A 9,040-nucleotide genomic window follows, 5' to 3' on the forward strand; every position below is an offset into this window, starting at 1 on the left:
TGTATGATTGGTGTTAGCGGTGCCAATAACTCAGAATTTGTATGCTGGTGTCTGTGTTGTGATTTCATGAACGACTAAGCTGTGCTTCCAATCATCTTTGTCTACTTTGTTCATGATGTATTCACATCATGAAGGGGGGAATGTGGGATCTGATTTTTGGTGCTGTCTCTTGAACTATTGACCTATTCTAGGCCAGATGTTCAAGTGAAATCCTTTTCATGCTAAACAACTTTATGATTGCTACTTGTGTTTAAATAGCCTAAGGAAATTGAATGCCAGTGTGTATCCTGACTTGTCACAAAGGGAATCATGTATTTGTTACCAGTTAATCATTTTACTTAATTTTGAAACTCTTAAGGTGCCAGCTGAAAATACCAGAAATCACATGTTCACGATGGTCAAACTGTTGAAAAGAACTTCCCCTTCGAAATCACATGTTCACGATGGTCAAACTGTTGAAAAGAACTTCCCCTTCGAAATCACATGTTCACTGTGGTCAATTGTTGAGAGCTGCCCCTTCACGCTTAAGGGCTAAAAAACGAACAAGAGATATCCTGAAGAAGCTAACAAGCATGACGGTGAAAAAGGTCAGAGCAGAATCTTAATTACTTTATGACTTCTAGTGGACAATCATAGGAGAAGCTCAGAACAAGGATCTCATTATTTTGCAAACGGTCAAGTGGCAGTCAGGTGACTCGGGACAGGGATCCCGTTGTTGTTGGCTGGGGGACGAGGCTTGGGACAGGGCTCTCACTATTTTTGGGTGTCTGCAAAAGGTTAGTTTAGCAAAATTATTAGATTATACAATGTAAATGATAGATGACCTTATTTTATGAACGAATAAGTTCTTTTCAATGTAAATGATAGGTCACCTTATTTTTATGAACGAATAAGTTCTTTTGATACCAGTAAAACTTGTTACTACTTCTGGTCTCAAGAACGGTAGGGGGGACGTATGATCTGCGGGCTACTCAATAACAATTGGATACCAGTAGAAGTCACAAAACTAAGCTCGCACTACCCCCTAGTGGTCAAAAGCAGATACCATTAGCATTCAATAATTTGCATCTCGTTAATAAGTGGGTTTGGCCGAGGCTTTCCCGTGCCAATAAGATCTAAGCGTGAAGTGGGCAGACAAGTTTGACAGCCAATTGGGAAAAGAGGTTGTACCATGGATGAAGCTTTATAAACTGCTGCACTTCCTGAGATGATCAGATTTTTTCCATTTGCGCAAATTGAATGGTCTCATTGTGCTTTTGCCAATAAAGCCACTTTTTGTTCAGCTTGACTTTGGACTCCCGCCTATTCTTTTTCCCGACTCGCATTTGATTTCAACACACAACGCAAAAGGAGACCTGGAGCACCAGCCTGCCAGCAGGTGCTGAGACAGGTGACGCTGCGGCCAGCCTTCCGGCTCCAGACCTGACCCGAGACCCGACAAGAGCAGTGGACCTGTAGGACCGGGGGTGCCTGCGTGGGCCCTTTCAAGCGGGACGTTGTCTCCTGACGCACCGGGGGTGCCGGCGTGGGCGTTTTCAAGCGGGACGTCGTCTCCTGACGCATTGCTGCTGGATTCACCGGCAAGCCCCGAACCACGCGCTGCGCCACCCGGCGAGAGAGAGGTCGATCTGACTTGGAGCATCTCTCCTGTTTTGTGGGTGAATAACGCGCGCTATCATTGCATTAAGCAGGCTGTTAGCTATATGCTAAGGATCTCTATCCATAGATATAGTAGAAATATGTGTGACGGGTGTTTTCATTTATACACATGCCGATATAAGCACAGCTGTTTTTACACTAGGGGTGGGAATCTCTGTCATGAGGCCGATTCGATATGTATCTCGATACACAAGTTGCGATTCGATTGAAAAACGATTATCTTTCAGAACAGAACGGTTCGATACAGTTCGATTAAGTTTGGGAACGATACAATTTTCGATTCGATACGATTCATTTCAATATTCAAAACTTATAGTGACATTTGTTGCTTGTAAACATTAATCTTAAAACACCACAAATTTTTACACTATCTACAAATGTGTTAAAAAAGAACAACAACAATGTCTTCTATATTTTTATATATTGAATCAATTATTTAAATGGACCGGAACAAAGGGCTGGGCGATATGACTGAAAATGTATCAGTTTAAATATTTATTAGTTGTTATTAACAGTTATAATTGTTTTTTTTTTTTTTTTTTTTATTCAAAATAAGGATCAGGAAAACAAAAGGCTGATAATTCAATGTTAAATATAAATATTTAACCTTTCAAAAGACACCAACACAATTAAACAGAATATGTCCACATTGTGAAGTATTTCAGAAACATAAATTTAAGACATGAAATAAACCTACCGTCCAGCCAAAAGAAATATGAAGCCACCTTATGGAACAATAAATCTATCAAACCCATTTTAACAACTTAATATATCCAAAAATATTTCCAAAAGTGCCCTAACCTTTTTATCAACAATTTTTGTTTTTAACAATTTTTGTTTTTCTTTGCCATCACATTCATTTTTGGTTAATGTATGATATCTTTTTTGTTTTTTTAATCTGAGACACGATGATGACCACGGAATCACTACTGTTTGTTTTGTTTTTTGGGCTGTCGTTCATTTTGAGTTTGATGACGTAATTGCGGGCACGTCTCAGTTCTCCTATCTGCTGCTCATGCTAGTTGTGTACATTGACAGGGAGCCACAAACTGAGAAATTAGATACTTGCAGTGTGCTTTTAGCTTAGCTGGTTTTTGGCTGTAGAACATACCTGTGTCGTTTGAATCCATGCATTGGATCGTCACGGGAGTTATTCTTTTTGGCTCGCGTGCAGTACCAACGCCGGCCCGGGACATACAAGTGCACCAAGAGGACTCGATAGCCATGGGAAATACCAAGATGTACATCACCGGCTTCTGCTAACTGTCTCCACTGTTGCATGTTGTCACTCGGTGTGCGCGCGCGTTGACGGTAGGCGGCCCCCCCTCCCCCCAAAAAAGGTGCGTAACGTCTGTCTTTGCGTTATGTTTACAACATCCGGGGAATGAAGCGTCTCTGAGCGCTACTTTGCTCGCTCTCTGTAAACACGGAAGTAGATTGAATAGTGATGCTACTGAAATGTAAACAAAACAAGTTGAGCACGGTGCAGAACGCTTGCTATTGTTATGAAAACCATAAAGCCTCACTCGCAACGGATTCACAGCAACGCGATATCCGGTCCACAGCTTTACAAGCAATGTAGCTAAGGATTCCCGGCGGATTTTGTATCGGTTGACAAGTCTGCTACCGATACGGTCGTTTAGCTCCCCTTGACGACCGATGGTTCGGTCGAATCGGTTTTTTGTCCCACCCCTATTTTAAACGCCCAGACATCCGTATTATTTCGGACAAAATTTCGATGGTATCGTGGAGGTGCTGTGTAACGGGAATTTCACGTCGACAATCCGCCGCGTTATAACGCTTACCGATCATGTATCCACAGAAGCAGAAGTGAGACGCATCGTAGAATCTGTTTTACACGACTACGCGCAAGAATGTCTGATTTTTGACAGAATAACTACCGTTCTTGCCAGTACGTGGGACGGGTTCCTGCCACCAGGAGTTTTCGACCTAATCCGTGATCTCTACGACCACGATGGGTAACTTTTTAAGAAAGCTGATGATTAACTATTACTACGGAATGGATAATTGGATTGAAATTTTGGAGAAAACCATACAAAAACGTGATGATGATGATGATGATTGCAAACGTGTCAAACGCCTGATTTTATTAATTGATCAAGTCAGGACATTAGCCCCCTCTTTATTTGGTCAGCCATGGGAAGCGTATGTAAAACGTGTTGTTGAAATAAGTCACTTCAACATTTCGGATACTATAGAATACCCCACATACGAGTGGAGGGGAGATCCTGTCAATGCGGGTCAATTGATTACCCTCATGGCATTATTCATAGACTGCGTACGATACTGTCAAGACAATAACATGTCTCATAATCTGATGAATGAAATGAAACAATTTAAAAGCTTTATCGAACGCAAAGTACACCCCAATGTCTTATTCAGAGTGCTTTACCAAGTTAATCCTTAAGTTTTTTTTTCTACTCACAAGGCAGAAAATGTATATGGCCTGTATTTGCTTTTCTTAGTTTTTTAGAACCATGTTAAAAAAATAAAAAATAAATAAAAAAAATAAAAAATGTATACTCGCTTTCTTGAATTTTTGAAACCATATATGAAAATGTATGTTTTATGTTTTTGCTTTTTCGTAGTTTTTAGAATCATGTATACTTGTGTTTTTGCTTTTTCATTACCCATTGATAAAAAAAAAAAAAAAAAAGTCTGAGCGCATTCTTTATTTATACCAGACACACGCACACAAATAAAAAAAAAACAATGAATTTGCATCGTGTTGTGAAATATAACGATGTAAATTATTTATAAAAAATAAAACACACACGGTAAACAATGCATTGAAATATAACGATGCAAATTATTTAAATCATATAGACATATTCAAAAATATATTAACGTAAATTTATTTTACTTCCTAATAAAAATCTTTAAAAGAGTTAATTTTAAAACAAAGGTCTATAAAATTATAGACACAACCTTTAATAACCATTAAGAGATGAGGATGGCGGAGGGTAAACGTTTAAAAGAGCTATACTACGATCCTAAACATCCGTCCAGTTACGGGAGTATAGAACGCCTCCATAGAGGCCTGCGGGAGGCTTTGAATAAAAAAATAAAACGTGATAAAGTTAAAGAATATTTATCGCAACAAGATACGTATTCGTTACATAAACCTGCCCGTATTAATTTCCCTAGAAACAGAGTGTTTATTACGGGGCCCCTGAGACAATTTCAGGCCGACCTGTGTGACATGCAAGCCTTGGCCGAATACAACGACGGCAATAAATATTTATTAACGCGTATTAAAAGATAAATCGGCGCCGAGGGTGGCAGAGGCGTTCGAATCAGTTTTTGCCGAAAGCGGCGTTCCTAAGAAATTACAAACGGATGAAGGAAAATAATTTTTTAATAACCGTTTCGGCAGATTGATGAAACCGCTCCGAATCACTCACTTTGCAACGCATAGCGACAAAAAAGCCCAGGTGGTAGAAAGGTTCAATCGGACTTTGAAAACTAGGATGTGGAGATATTTTACAGCAAAAAACAGCCGCAGATATATAGAAGTATTGCAAGATCTCGTAAAGAGTTATAACGAGAGCTATCACAGCAGTATTAAAATGAAACCAAACGAAGTAAACGCGGAAACGACTCAAAAAGTATTTTTTCATTTATACGGAAACATCCGCGTAGGTGGAAAGATTAAAATGAATTTTAAAAAAGGAGATATTGTACGGATATCAAAATTAAGAGGCGTTTTCGACAAGAAATATGAACAGAGCTTCACCGACGAATATTTCACAATTATCGAATGTATTCCTCGAGCGCCCCCTGTCTACAAACTTGAAGATTACGACGGGGAGAAAATAGATGGGTCATTTTACGAGGAGGAATTACAGAAAGTCGACGTTTCTAAAGATCACGCTTTTCACGTGGAAAAAATTATAAAAAGACGTAAGGTTAACGGACGGACTCAATATCTAATTCGTTGGAAGGGTTGGCCTTCCAAATTTGACAGCTGGGTTCCAGCGTCTCAGGTTATTGATCTTTAAAATCAGCAGCAATATACGTCATAAATCATACGTTAATATGGACCCCATTAACGAAGGAGGGTTCTATGTAACTCTCCCGTCAAATTTGAGCATGGATATGTTTAAGGATAATACAATCTCGCAGTATAGAGTTAATCTAGCGCGTCATTTAGACCTGGTTAAGGGAGATTGGGAGGTCGCTTTAACCGAGATTTCATACCCGCGCAGCTGGGTAAACATCCCTGACAAACATACGTCGTTTTCCTTATTGAATAAGAAGACGTCCAAGCATTACGATTTAGACGTTAAACCCGGCGACTACGATAATCTCGATAAGGTGCGACAGGAGGTAGAGAGTGCTATAAGAGAAAAAATAGGCCCTTTCATTTTATTACATTTCAACTCCTTGAAAAGAAAATTTTTTTTCTTCGCGGCGGAAGGCAGCTATAAGATTCGCTTCGAGGGTCCGTTGGCTTATATACTTGGTATGAAAGAAGGGGAATGGTTCACTATAGATTTAGACTGGACCGACGCTCCGCATCCGGCGGATATAAAGGCGGGACAATATTATCTTTATGTTTATACGGATGTAATTCGACACCAAGCGGTTGGTGACGCCTCCGCTCCGCTGCTGAGAGCAGTCCCTATTTTAGGTCGCTACGGAGAGATTATTTATAAAATTTTTAACCCCGCTTATTACCATCCGGTTAGTAAGAAACACATCGAAGACATAGCGATACAGATTAAGACCAAAATCAGCCCGTTGGTTTCCGGTTTGGGAAGATCATTTTAACGTTACACTTTAGACCTAGATAGATCATGGTTATTATGACGTCACATCCGGACCCCTACCGCTTCGTACATTATTATGAAAATCAAACCGGAAGCGGCATTCCTGGGTTTCACGGAACCCCGGTTCAATATGGCCGAGGTTTAGGATCTATTTTTGCGAAATTATTTCGTTTCGTAGCTCCCTTAGTTAAAATAGGTTTTACCGTGGCCAGACCGGACATACAGTCGGAGGCTAAAAATATAGCCACCGATGTTGCAGGACGTGTTATGGAAAGAATGAGACAAAAAAAAAGAGACGTTAAACAAGGCCAAGATGGTTCGGGCCTATTCGTACTGGCGCGACGTCCGTCCGTTGGCGTTAACGTTAGAGGACGACGGGACGGCTAAGTTTTTCGATTCTTTCGGATTCCCACCTAATTTTTCTTACTACCCGAAGAGTATAAACTGGTTCTTAAAGAAACATTCCGAGCGGATATTCTATCACGACAGTCAATTACAGCACGAACTGTCGGCGGTATGCAGTCAGCATTGCGTTTATTATTTATCCGCTAGAGGGTGCGGTGAATCTTACCGAGAGGTTTTAACCCGTTATCACGACGATGTCGTCATGAATGACGTCATGGTTTCAAAGGATGTACGCCACGATGGCGTGCGGAGGCCAGATTTCATGTTATTTGGATATATTTTTTTTTAAATGCCATTGCTCGTGATGTCTTTTTCAAATATTTTATTCAATAAAATTCGCATGCAAAAGATACAGAGTTGTGAGCGTGTGTTTTTTTTTTGTTCTCTTGACATGAGGGATAAAAATGAATAATCCTCCCATTTGATGATTTTCTGCTTCCTCTTTCTCTTCTTTTTACCGCCGGATATTACGTCATCATCGCTTTGCTTAGAAATAGACCCGTTTTTTTAAAAGTCTCAGCCGTTCTCTGGCGTAGGGATTAGAGACTATAGTCTCTGGTATATTAAGTTCCGATAACAGGTGTAAGAATTCCGTCCAACCTAGCGGGCCTCGATCACTAATCTTCTTTCCGGTTACCGTGAGATGTTTGAGTAAATCGGTCATGTGGGACCCTCTGACGGGTTTACCGTTAAAGATAAACTCTCCTCGCTGGTTCCATACCTTTTCTCGAGACGATATTTTTCTTAAAACATATTCGGTGTTTTTACGATGACGTAACTGGACGGTTTGTAATATCTCTTCCCATACCCCCGCATCCATCTTGACCACCTTCTTCTTTTCCATCTCTTCTTCTTCTCCAAAAGCATCGCGTCGATTAGAGAGAGTCAAAGTGAGCGGAACCAACTCACGATCTCTTTGTTTAAGCAGTCCTAAATAGCGCTGCATTAGAGTTTGGTATTTTTTTTAATTTTTTCATATTGATTTATAGAACGATCTTCCAACACCTCTCTCATCCTGACGTCCAATTCATTCTCCGCCGTTTCTCGGATATTGGGGGCGGGTTTGCTTAAACGTTCCAGTTGGTGCGGCGATACTAAAAACATTTTCTGAGCTGTTTTCAAACTCATGTTTTATTTGTTTACGAGACCGGTAACGATGCTGCCTAGGACAGGTGCAAAAGCGGCCAGTAGAGGGAGTATGAATCCACCTTTTTGAACTAACGTCACGCGCTTCTTCTTTTTTCTTTTTTTTTATCCGCTAATATCCGAATAAACTTCTTTCGCCTCTTCAACTTCTTATATTGAGACGGGTTTAGAGGTATGTGCCCTTTTAAGAGATTTAAAGCAATCTCGCAAAGCGCTTTAACCAGGCTGTCGGGGGCTTGTTTGAGGATTTGTTTACGTTTACGAGGAAGCGCCCGAAACAATGATTTAAGAAGCGGGGCGTTTTTTTTAAAAAGTTTTGATATCTTACAAACTTTTAGGTAAATACAGAGAAGGCCACTCCCCGCGTAACAGCCCGGTTCTCAGCCTAAATTGATCTGGAGACGCGGGAGTCAGGTCCACTAATAAATAGCCGTGCGCGTTTTTCGTGGCGTCCTCATAACATTCCAAAAAGTACTTTTTGCGAGTGGGAAAGATTTGATTAGCCAAAACACTCGCCTGTAATTTATCGCGAGGGTTTTTAAACAGTATCATGTAATTACTGTTTAAACTAATTGTTCTGCTATACTTCCCCTGGTGGAAAATGTTTTGCGTGAGCATCATAACGCTCATATTCCGATGATGTCTGTACTGGGTGAAAATGTTTACCACTTCCGTATGATCACTCGCCTGGAAGATGACGTCGTCCAAGATGACCAGGTGTGATTGGTGGGCTGGGAAGAGAGATTCGTCTTCAAAGCTTTCAGGGAGACCTTTTACAAACTTTATCTTTTTATTCAGTTTTTTTTCAAGTTCGTCATACATTTTCTGATAAGAATTATAAATCCAAACGATATTCTCAGGGGTTGTTTTCATATCATGTTCACAATTTTCCAAAACACTTTTCACAAAAAAAGTTTTCCCGCATCCGCTGGGTCCAGAAATTAGACATGAAAAAGGCGTCTCTAATCTGGGATCAAAATCAATGTGGTTCGGGTTCTTCTTTTTTTTTTTTTTTTCCCCCACCACAAACACAGTCA

The 9,040-nt window shown here is 40.3% G+C and overlaps 1 long non-coding RNA gene across 1 annotated transcript in view; it reads right to left on the reverse strand.

Annotated features, from left to right (window-relative positions):
- Nucleotides 1-8,813: 8,813 nt before the first annotated feature.
- Nucleotides 8,814-9,040, reverse strand: part of LOC144010843 (uncharacterized) — a 6,153-nt gene continuing 5,926 nt past the window's right edge. Inside the window, exon 3 of the long non-coding RNA XR_013281365.1 lies at nt 8,814-9,040. This exon is cut by the window's right edge and continues 4,971 nt beyond it. This is a non-coding gene — a long non-coding RNA (uncharacterized LOC144010843).

This window comes from Festucalex cinctus, chromosome 21 (assembly GCF_051991245.1).
Source record: "Festucalex cinctus isolate MCC-2025b chromosome 21, RoL_Fcin_1.0, whole genome shotgun sequence".
NCBI classification, from domain to species: Eukaryota; Metazoa; Chordata; class Actinopteri; order Syngnathiformes; family Syngnathidae; genus Festucalex; species Festucalex cinctus.